An 11,802-nucleotide genomic window follows, 5' to 3' on the forward strand; every position below is an offset into this window, starting at 1 on the left:
GGTGTTTTGGGCATTTTAATTTAATATTTTTCTCTGTTTGATCAATGTCTATCATTGGATTGTAAATTACGAATAGATCCAAATAGTGAGCTTATTTTTTCATCTTCATTGGTTTGGTAATTCCATTTTGAAGTTTTGATTTGTGTAAATGGCTCACCTAAAATTGAAAAGAGAATGAATATATCATCCAATATATTTTAAAAGCCCCATGTTCTACAATGGTTTGTACCATTTGTTTTACCAATACAATCCTCAGGGGGCAATGTGGGGCAACATTGTGTGGGGGGATGGTGTGTCGAAGGATTTGATTAATTGGAAGCCATTATACTTCACAATCATTCCAAGTGAATGGTATGACATAAAAGTTTGTTGGTCTGGCTTTGCTATGCTTTGGTCTAGAGAAAAGCCATTGATTCTTTACACAGGATGGGACAACTCCTCTAGAAAGGTTCAAAACATTGTTGTTCCTAAAGATCCATTTGATCTCTACTTAAAAGAATGGGTGAAGATCCTTGAAAATCTGATCATTTATTCTAGAGAAAGGACTCAATGGGAGCTCTTTCAACCACTAGATGGCTTGGAAAAGATGGAAGGTGGAGAACTGTTGTGAGAAAGAAGGAAGATCAACATCTTAATGGAAAGGCTCTTCTTTAACAACCAAAGATTTTGTTCACTAGACCAAAAAGAAGCACCCTCTCCATTCCTCTAAGAAGAGAAGAATGTGGGAGTGTCTTGATTTTTATCCTATTTCTCCATTGGGAAAACATGGTCTTGATAATTTTGTTACTAGGCCTAAGATCAAACATGTCTTGATGGCATCCCTCAATGAATCAAGATTTGAGTATTATACAATTGGGACTTACTTCATAAACATTGATAGGTATGTTATAGACAATACAAGTGCTGAAAATAAATATGGACTAAGATATGATTATGAAAAATTATATGCATCCAAAACATTTTTTGATAGTCATAAGAATAGAAGGGTCTTGTGGGGATGGATCAATGAGTCGGATAGCATTCAGGATGATATTGCAAAGGGGTGGTCTGGTGTTCAAGTAAGGTTTGACCCAAATTTTCACTTCTATATATTTATGTAGTCTTACTACCTAGAAACTAATTGTATTGAATGAGTTTTGATGACTTTTAGTCTTTTAGCTATTCATTGGTTTTTGGTTGGAATATACTATACACATGTAAATTTGTTTAGTTATCATTTGGTTGATTCTCTATTTTTTTTTGTGTTGTTTCATTTTTATTTAAAATTGATGAAAGATTGTAGTAATGCAAAAATGAATACTATTCCTAATATTATACTATTTTCACATTAATATCTTGTAGAGATTTTACTTTTTTGGACTATAAAAGGTTTTCATAAGTGACCCAATATTGGATTGTTTTGCAAGAAGAAGTGACAGTGATTCAGAAGAATTTCTAAATATGAAAGTGACAAGGGCACAAATCAAAAGACACCCATGGTATGATGATGGATTGGAAGGTTTCCATTTGGGAAGGTATTATTCTATTTTTTTATTCTAGCTTATAGCTCATTTAAGACCTTGATGAAAGGTTGAGACTACTAGAAAGAAGAGGACTTTGTTGGAGTTATCTACAAAACCTAAAATTACTACTAATAAAAAGGAAAAGACAACAGTAACTAGTGAAATAAAAAATTTAGGTTAGTGCTTAAATACTTACTCATTAACAATGTGTTGATATTTTGAAAACTAATATGGTATTGAAAGTTGTCTTAAATTATGAAATTGGTAGTTATAATTCGAATTGAATTATATTATAAGTTTTAGAATTTGTAAACAATCTTATGTATTCTGTATGGATGATGGATTTTTCTTTGTGCTTGGTTAAAACACAGGGAATAGACTAGTGGCTTTTTTGTCTATAATTGACATGAAATAGAAAAACAACGAGGATTTGTGTGTTTACTGTTGTTCCTATTATGTTTAGTTTTTATGATGACAAATAATTTCAAACAAAGAGGGGCCCATAGTGGATACATTTACATATTTTTCTACCTTAGTCACTGATTAATTCTTTTTAAACATATATGCACTTGAAGTACAAATATTTTCAACCAAGAAAGAGAAATATGGAAGAAAATAATAGAGCTTTAACACTATTGCATTTTTAAGCAATTAAGATTCATGAAGGCATCTACGAAGCTTGCTTTTGTTCATAGATTTGTCTCCAAAGATTCAAGGGAATGATGGGACATCATATATTTTTTGGTTTAAACTTGTTGCAACACAAGACAAATGCCAACCTATCTAAGGGTTTCACTTTGGTTTGATTAAATCATTTTTCTAAGCTTACTGCATTGAACTGAGGACATTCAAATGAACTCAAAATATTTGTTGTTGTCATGTGTCCAAATGGAATGTATTATATATATAATTTTCTTTTGGTTCTTGAGATTGACTCCACTAGTACATAAATTTGGTAAAAAAATATTTTCTACATTCATATGCTAATCAATTGAAATTTTAGAAGCTATTGTCAACTTGGAAATATTTGATTGAGCTTAGTCTTTATTGTGGTCATATCCTTCTAGGCCAGAAGAAGCAACCAACAACCTATTTCCTCCTAGGGCTATACATGTAATAGTTAAAGAGGATTCAATGCTACCCCTAATTTCTAGTCATTGAAGAATTTCCCAATCCATAGCCCTTAAATAAACAATGTTGACCAAGTTGAGATTAGAAACTTTATTCAACACACTTTCACTTATTTTTTCCACTTTGGCTTCTACATCAGCACTCAGATAGGGGATAGGAGCCCACAAAAAAGATTAAGATTGTCAATCTTTGGTGTAAGTTAATCAGTGAGGAGGAGTTCTTAAACCATATTGTGCGATCAAAAAATATGAAGTGCCTCATACCCTTGTAAGTATTTCAATATTCTTAGCTTCTTTGAGGCATTCTATAAAATAGTTCACATGCCTTACCTATGATTTGACATTTTGCATGCATCCTACACTCTCTCATCCGACTGATGATGGATTATAGAGAGTGATCTGAAATGATGATGCTAAAAAAAACACACAACCAAATCCAAAATGAACTTGCATTACAAATGGATTGTGGAAATCTGATATTGTTAATTTTGAATGCATGTCTACTAGGACAATCACAACTTGAACATATAAGTTGTGATTGTCCTTGTAGACATGCATTCAAAATTAATAATATCAGATTTCCATAATCCATTTGTAATGCAAGTTCATTTTGGGTTTGAATCTATTATATATATGTTTAAGTTGTGATTATCCTTGTAGACATGCATGCAAAATTAACAATATTTGATTTCCACAATCCATTTGTAATGCAAGTTTATTTTTGGATTTGATTGTGTGTGTTTTTTACCATCATTTTTTTAGATCACTCTTTGTAATCCATCATTAGGATGAGAGAGTGTAGGATGCATGCAAAATGTCAAATCATAGGGAAGGCATGTGAGCTATTTTATAGAATGCATCAAATTTTTATTTGACCAAGCATTGGTTGAATTTTTGACCAATGCTTGGCAGTTTCTTACCAAGCATTGGTTGAAATTTTGACCAATGCCTAGAAGTTTTTGACCAAGCATTGGTCAAACTTTCTACTAGTTCCTAGGAACTTCTTGACCAAGCATTGGTCAAAATGTGAACCAATGCTCGAAAGTTCTCTACCAAGCATTGGTCAAAATTTTGACAAATGCTTGGTAGTTTTTGACCAAGCATTGATCAAAATTTTGACCAATTCCTGGTAGAAATTGCACCAAGGTTCTGGAAAGTTTCAACCAATGGATTGGTCAAAATTTTGACCAACCAGTAAGTTGGTTGAAATTTTTATGAGAAAAAATTTGACCAATTGGTTGGTCCAAATTTCAACCAACCTAAGTCAAAATTTTGACCAATATTGGTCAAAAAATGGAGTCAAATATACTAGTGATAAATGTAGGTTATAAATATCCACAATACATCAAACAGAGGCAAACAAAGCTTATATAATACATCAGTGGTTGAAGGAGATAAGACATGATGTCATATAATATAGAGGCAAAGAGGGAATTATAGTAGTATGCTAGGGCAATACCAGAGAAACAAGAAGATCTGACCCTAGGAAAAAGTAAAATATCTACTTTTATAGTGTAAGCATAACTTAGATAGCTTCCACCCTAAGATAAAATTCAACTACTACATTCAAATATATAGAGAATAATTACTACAAAAATTGGAAAAGATCTGATCACATCACAAAACCACATGTGAGAATACTTATCCACCAAATAATCTATAAGAGGAAAAGAATGATGCCCATTAACCTTCTGACTGAGTAGATGGATCAATAGGTAGTGATGTGTTGGAATTACAATAGGAAAGGTAAATTCTAAGTTGGGGGGGGGGGGGGGGGGGGGGGTGGTTGGATGAATCAGTGCTTAAAAATTTTACCCATAAAAACATTCACCATACATCCATCTCATCAATTAACAAGTAAACTGGAATATCATGTAAAGCATATACATCTAAAGTATGTAAACAAGTAAGCATTCACACATATATGACACAAGATATGATTACCTAGAAACCCTCCAATGAGAATGTAAAACTAGGGTGGGGATGACATCCACAAATCTTTACTACTATAGTAATCAAGTGTATCTAATGCAGGTTACGATGTTTGATAATGAAACATGATCTACCCTATGAAAGGTCTACTGTGTTAAAAGCTTACAAAGACTATGTGAGGCCTCGCCCCCAACCCATCGTAGCATAGTGATACATTACTCTTATTTTGTTATCCACGACTCGAGATGTCGAGACATTATCTGATGCTTAGAACATATTTTATTATTTCATGTTGTGTGATGTTATTTCTAGATATATTTGATGATTGTCATTTAATGCTCATGTATATGTATGTTGATGAAATCAGTAAAATGTGGGATTAACACATTGAGTTGGAATCTTTATGATTAAGGATATAAGTAGAATGCAAGAAAACCCTGATTTATGTATGTTTCAAATTATGTAAATTTCTGATACGTATATATGTACATGTGATTTTCGGGACTACTGATGTGTGCAATGAGTGTGCAGATATTTAGCTGAGAAACCCTACGGAGGAACAAAACTGATCTCCATGTGCTAAAATTTGGAAACCCTATTGTTCGTAATTATGCTCTTTCAGTGTCGCTTGACAATCGTAAAATGTTTACGTGCTTAATTTGCTAGTTAGAGTTGTTAGATGGACCTATTTTATTCCTAGATTTTATTTTGTCTCTTAACCTCTTTCCTAAGGCTTTTAACATGTTTTTATTCTAACCTAAGGGTATGGGTATGGGTTAGGGGTCTTTTCCAACCCCTAAGCCCCTAGCTTTGACTTTTGAGGGCACTCAAAAAGTCCCTTTTTGCCTTTGTGCGAAAATTGCAAGTGGTTGTCATGAGTTGTCTTACCCCACCTCCTCTTAGGGTTTAACCATGGTGTAGGTTGAGTTAGGAGTTTTTAGTGTGGCTAGTGGGTGGAAATAGTTATTGCTCCTTTTGGGTGGTTGAGTTGGAGGCTTATTTAGAGGCCTTCCTTGGTCTAGTGGTTTGGTTACCCAATCTCTACATTTAGAGAAGATTTCTTGAAGCTTGAAGGAAGGAGGGATACTCTACTCAAATTTGTTCATTGCCATTACCTCTTTGAGAAGGTAGGAAACTCCCATCTCCCTTATTCAGTTTTTATGTTTTGTTTCATGTTCTTGTTACCTTGTTGTTGTTTTACTGTTGTATGGTTGTGGGTATGTTGGGAAGATTTGTAAAACTTGTTATTTTGGTTGTTTTCCTTTCTTGTTTATGTTTGCAATTTTGAGTTTCTTTGCATGGGTGTTTTGGTATTAGTCACCCTAGGAGAGGGCAGAAGTGACCAATTTTGGGAGAGGTCTGTTTAGTTGGACTCCAACCTGTGTAGAGTCTCTTCTCAGGATGAGAAGAGGGATAAAGGGTAGGGTGTTATGGGCCCCTACCCGTCAGCACAAACCTGGTATGAGTATGGCAAGTTTAAATGGAAGAACGGAAGTTCTTGGTTATTGGCCCCGATTGGGCATCTGAATTGGTGTTGTGCTTGACTTCTCCAGTTGGAAGAATCCACCTCTCCCTAGTCTTGATTCACTGTGAATCTAATTGTGTAAACCATGTATGATTATGCATGCTTGATGTTCTTTTGGTTCTGCTTGGTTATCACCCGATCAGTTATTGGTTTCCTCCATGGTTCTTGAAATGAGATTCAGAAGACATTACAAACTCCTTGATTTTGATCATGAAGAAAATTTGATAAAATTATTGAAAATTGGGATTGAGATCCTATTGTAAATTTTTTTTTTAAACCTTATTATATATGGCAACGAAGCTAAGTTTTCTTCCTGATTCTTTCCCGGCTGAGCCTTGAATCAGGTTGATAATAAAATAAGTGATTGAGTAAATTTACTTCTCTTAAAATTTTTGTATTCTATGTTGTCATATGAATGTGTATCAAAGATAAGATGCAACAATGATGTTCAATTATACAAGATTCAATTTGTGATGGGTGGTGATGCCTCTATTCATATGGATGGTAGAGAGAGATGTTGCTAATCCATGTAAATGTATGGTGTCTTTATCAAGTTTGAAATGATTTAGTTCATGGTTGATTGTGTTGAAAATAAATTTTCAAGAACATGTAGGAAGAATTATGTCAAGAGATCCAAGCTAAAATTGAAACATGATAGAGAAATAACTTTGTGTATTTTGATACTCCTTTCAAAAGGAATGGAGCATTATCATTTTGATCTCTTATTTTCTCAATTGCGTTAAGACTAGTTTAGTCATTATGTTGATCCATCAGTTTTATTAGATAGTTAAATGAATACGTAGATGGTCATTTCATGTAATGTGGTTTCATTGAAATGCATGGCCATTTGAGGTTCATGGAGATGATAAACTAGAAATTTATAAGAGAATGCAAACACCTATTGTGGTAATATAATTGCAAAAGAAAAATATACATTGAGTTTCAAGAGAGAGAGAGAGAGAGAGAGTAGACAAATTATCAAATAATCCACCTACAAGATGCTGGAGTTTGTATGAGAGAATGTGATAATCCTTGTTTTGCAACAGAGAATATTCTAAGAATCTTTTACTGTTTAAATTTTTTTTTAAAAAGCATATATATAAATGATATCTAATAAAATGCATAAATTATTAAACCTTAATAACTTAAATATCCTAAATTTCTATCATCTACCTAATAAAATTTTTGCATTAAATCCTTACCCAAGTCTCCTTGGGCATCAGCTTTTGGGTTGTTGTTTTTAATTTTTTTTTTGCTTTATCAAATGTCAAATCGACATGGGGGGGGGGGGGGGGGGGGTGACATCACCCTACCCCATGTCCCATCCCTCTTGTCTTTTTTTTTTAACCTAGTGCTAGCCTCATGTTTGGATGGGAATTATGGCTCACGTTATTCCCCAAGCAAGAAACGTGTTTTTAATACAAAAAAACAAGCCACCCAACCTCTTTTCTTGAGCACCCATCTTGACTTCCTTCCATGACAAGAAAGGAGGAGGGACAGGACTAGCGCGGTACGGTGGGATAGCACACAGGGTCAGGTCTTGGGGAGTGGGTTTGGAGTGAGTGGTGTGGGGAAATTAAGTTTAGGAGTAAGTTGTATAGGTGAAGGGTCTAGTTAATACTTTAGGTTAGATGTTATGTTATTTTAATTTTAGTTTGGATTATTTTATTTGTTAATGATATTAGTTTATAGGTTTGTTTTAGTTAGTAGGTATTAGATTAGCTAGTTTGGTATTTAGTTAATTTAGTCATTTAATAAATTTTAATTAGATTTTATATTAATTTAAGTCTATTAAAATTGTTTTTTAGTTGATAATTTTTAGAATGTAATTAGTTAATTAGTTTAAATTTTTTTTAGTTATTTTATTTTAGCATGTTAGTTTAGTTAGTTTCTTTTTATTATTGTTTTTAAATTTTAAATTGTTAGTTTTAAAATGATATTCTAATTTGTTAAAGTGTACTTAGTTTAATTTAGTAAAGTTTTAAGTTAGTATTACGTTGAAATTTTTATAATCATTTAATTATTAAGTTAGTTGATAACTATGTTGTTTAATTGTGAGTTGGTTTTAGGTTATCTGTTTTAATATAGTTAGTATAAATTTTAAACATTTAAGGTTTTAGCAAACTCATTTTGAAACTATCATTTGTTTCATTACGTTAGCATATGTTAAAACCAATAGAAAATGTTGGATTGTTTCCTTTATCTTTTAGTCAAAATTTAAGTGTAACTTACACTGTTAATATCTTTTGATATGTTTAATTCTTAAATGGCATAACTTAAGATTGATATCAATCTAGTAACAAAAGTTTCAAAATCTTAACAATGTAATCGCCCTCATGTTTATAACCTTAAGACATAAAGTAAAGAACCTGTACTAAAACTATTATCAATCATTTCAAACCTAGGGCATGTTTAATTATTAATTCAAAAAAATTTGTGTGTGTGTTTTTGCCTTCAAGTTTTTTGGGCATGACAGACTATTAGGTCTTACCCTGTTAAAGGATTTCAACACCCTATTAGAAGTGTGCCTGATTAAAGGACTTCAACTCAGAATTAAGTAATCAACTTGTTACAGGATTTCAATATAGCCTATTAGGACTACTTTGTTAAGAGATTTAACTAATTCACCTATTAGAATGTCTCAGCAATTAAAAGTCTATTGCTTGATGTCAAATCACCTCTATACTAATGTGTACTTGATCCTTCTTGATCAAACGTCTCTTTACTATAACTGATTCTACAATGTAATTCAGATCATAATACCTTGGTCACCATGAATGTCCTATTTGTGCATGCAAAAATCTCCTTCTCTCTCTGATCATTCATAAAAAGTTTATGGTTTTTCCTCCTTAAGAAGACTTAGGTTACTAAGGGTTAGGTATGAATCAATAGCTATGATTCGTCCATATTGTTGATTAAACCTTCCCTATATCTAACTAGATGCATGTAATACATACGAATTTGCATATAAAATTTGTCCTTATCAACAAAATATCATAATTCAATCCTTAAGTCAACTCAAAAATGGTTTGCATAGTAGTTTTTGCCAATACAACCAACTATGTCAAAACTATGTTACTCAACATTTGAAGTCCCTAGTGCTTGGCACTAACTGTGACTTCAATACTATCACTCGACAAATGAATGACTTGGCATGTACTACTTGCTCAACACTTGAATCACTCAACACATACTATCTTCTCAACACTTGAATGACTTGACACATGAGTGACTTGGCACTCACTATTTAGTTGGCATGCTCTAACTTACATGTTGTGCTTGACATATGTTACTTGTTTGGCATGAACTAAGTAAATGAGTTATGTGTATAGACACTCAGTTGTCAAGACCAATCCAAGATTAATTATCCCCCCCTTTGACACGAGTTTCAAAAAACTTTCTCATACATTAATAATCTTAGTCTTATGAGCATAAAATAGATATCTATTCAACTTCTAGACAAAATTTTAAAATATCAAAATTTTGCAACATGAATTATACATCAAAATTTTATAACTCCACCTGAGTTGTTTAATCTATCCTGTACTATTACTCTATATCAAAATGTTTTTCCTACTGAGTAGATTTGCATCAACTAATACTCTTTCTCTATTCCTATCTAAACTGATTATTGCATTTTTTTATTCTCTTACTCCTTTATTTGTTACTCCCCCTTGGGTATAGATATCTCTTTGTTCTGCTACTTGCTCCCCTATTGCTCTTACTCCCCCCTTTTGACACTAATGCCAATGGGTTATACACCTATAGTGTATTTGTCCAAAAAGGATTTATGGACCTCAAGTATAATTTTAAGAGTGACATCCCATTTACCAAAAGCCACCTCCAAAGACTTAATTTGGATGGCTAGGTTGGTAGCAAGGTGTTCTAAGTCATCCAATGTAGAAAGATTGGGGTCTTTCTTCATAAGTGTTTTTGCATGGTCTAGTTCCTTGTGTAAAATCTCCATGTGAGGAGTCAATGTTGACTGGATGTTGAATAGTTTAGCCCTAATATTGGCTTCATCTGTATGTAATGATGCTAACTAACTCTAGGATTGCAAGAAATTCCTAAAATATTTCTCACTTTGAGTTGGAGACTTGGGAAATGTTGCATTGGATGACTATGTATTTGGCTCTCCAAACTCAAGATGTGATTCCTTACCTCTTATGTGAAGAGTATAGGATTACATAGTTTGGTGTACAAAGAGAAAATGTTCTCAAGTACCTTCTTCACACTCTCTATCTTGGTTGCTAGCTCAACCTATGTTAGTGTAATATCACTAGATATATTTTCATTTACCTTGTTTTGAAACTTCTTTTCAAACCATTCTAATAGTTTGACATTAGTATCTAGGTTTGTGACACTAACTCTTTCCACTATATTCTTCAATTTTTTAATGATGGGCTTTGTTTTATCTGGAGTTGGTAGACTAAATACATCTAGGAAAATTTCTTTGATGTCAGTCAAATCTTGTTTCTACCTATGCTCCCTTCTAAGTAGTTGTTGATATTTCTTCTTTTCTAGGGCCTCTTGTAGTATGCCCATCTACTCAATTGTGATTGCTACATAATCAAATTTAGGTAATACAATATCTTCATTTAGGCTAACATCTCCATAAGTAATTACTTCTTCTACCTTACATGAGTTAGGATTCAACACTAAAAATTACAATGGAGTGGTCTTTGTGTTCATATTTTGTAGAGCTTGACTAGAAGGAGTACCAAATTCTGGTAATATCACTAGTGCTTGGATTGCTAGTAGCTCCTTCGGCTTGGGTGTCCAACTTATCTCTTTAGGCTTGTCCTTTTCTACCTCTGTGGTTTTAGTTGCATCTTGATCTTGTGCTGCAGGTATAGGTGTATCTACTTGACATGTTTGTCTTTTAGTCCCATCATTTTTTGGTGTTTACACCTTGTCTTATTCAACTATCTCAACCTTATCTTTTTCAGTTTCTTGTTCATTCCTTGAGATTGGAGTGTCTTGCATGAGTGTAATAATAGTGAAACCTATTGCCTCCTTCCTTTGATATACAACTATGGTTTGTAAAGGTTGTACACTTGTGACATAAGGAGTCATTGTAGGTGTTTCTTGTGTTTTCACTTCCTCCCCTGCAGTTATACTCTCCATCTTCTAAATTTCATCCACACTCACTAGTATAGGGTTGTCACATAATTTGGCCTGAAGAGTGGATTGGATGAGTATCCTTTTCAAATCTTCGTCTATAAGGGGATTTATTTTCTAAGAAGTAGTATTAGAAACATCCTTTACTTTGAAATTTTCAATGTTTACACTTGTCACCTATGGAGGGCTTACACTTAACATTTATGTATCTTGTACACTCTGTTCTATTTGTTGCTCTTCCTTACTTGGTGCCTAGTTATATTCATATTAGTGCCTCCCTCAATTGTGCCTTGTTTCATTATCATCTTCTTCATCCTCTTCGATATCAATAGGTTTTTTCTTAGCTTTTTTTGATGTTGATAGTCCATATGCTATTTTCCACATTTTTTTGGACTTTTATACAACATCCTCTATATTGTTTTGCAATATGTTGAATGCCTTATACTTTGGTACAAATATTACAATATATTTCTTAATGTCTTTAGAGATTTCAGCCTTACTAAGTTTTGGCATAAATTGAGTGAGGGCTGTCTCTCTAATTTGTCTCTCAGTGTTTAAACAATAATGCATTTTTTGCTCAACTCTATCATAT

General features: G+C 33.1%; 1 pseudogene; it reads left to right on the top strand.

Annotated features, from left to right (window-relative positions):
• The first annotated feature begins 208 nt into the window (after nucleotides 1-208).
• Nucleotides 209-1,100, top strand: LOC149536165 (beta-fructofuranosidase, insoluble isoenzyme CWINV4 pseudogene; annotated as a pseudogene).
• Nucleotides 1,101-11,802: the final 10,702 nt, after the last annotated feature.

The sequence above is a fragment of the Cupressus sempervirens genome, chromosome 10 (genome assembly GCF_028749045.1).
Source record: "Cupressus sempervirens isolate cs-2001-9-10 chromosome 10, ASM2874904v1, whole genome shotgun sequence".
Lineage (NCBI taxonomy): Eukaryota > Viridiplantae > Streptophyta > Pinopsida > Cupressales > Cupressaceae > Cupressus > Cupressus sempervirens.